Below are 261 nucleotides of genomic sequence, written 5' to 3'. Positions count from 1 at the left end.
ACGGCGATGGGGCGGCGAGGGGACGACGAGGGGGCGGCGAGGGAACGGCGATGGGGTGGCGAGGGGACGGCGATGGGGCGGCGAGGGGGCGACAGAGTGCTTCGCGGCGAGGGAGCGGCTTGCAATTATAAATTGGGGAAAGTTGCATCTGCCAAGTCAGCAATGTCCAGTCAGCAAGGAGACTAGTCAAAACCACCTAAATCTGGTGCAAAACCACCATGGGGGAGAATTGATCCGGTTTTGGAGAGTTTAGGGGCTGAT

The sequence above is a fragment of the Triticum dicoccoides genome, chromosome 5B (assembly GCF_002162155.2).
Source record: "Triticum dicoccoides isolate Atlit2015 ecotype Zavitan chromosome 5B, WEW_v2.0, whole genome shotgun sequence".
Classification (NCBI taxonomy): Eukaryota; Viridiplantae; Streptophyta; class Magnoliopsida; order Poales; family Poaceae; genus Triticum; species Triticum dicoccoides.
Note: the sequence above shows the minus strand (reverse complement) of the source record.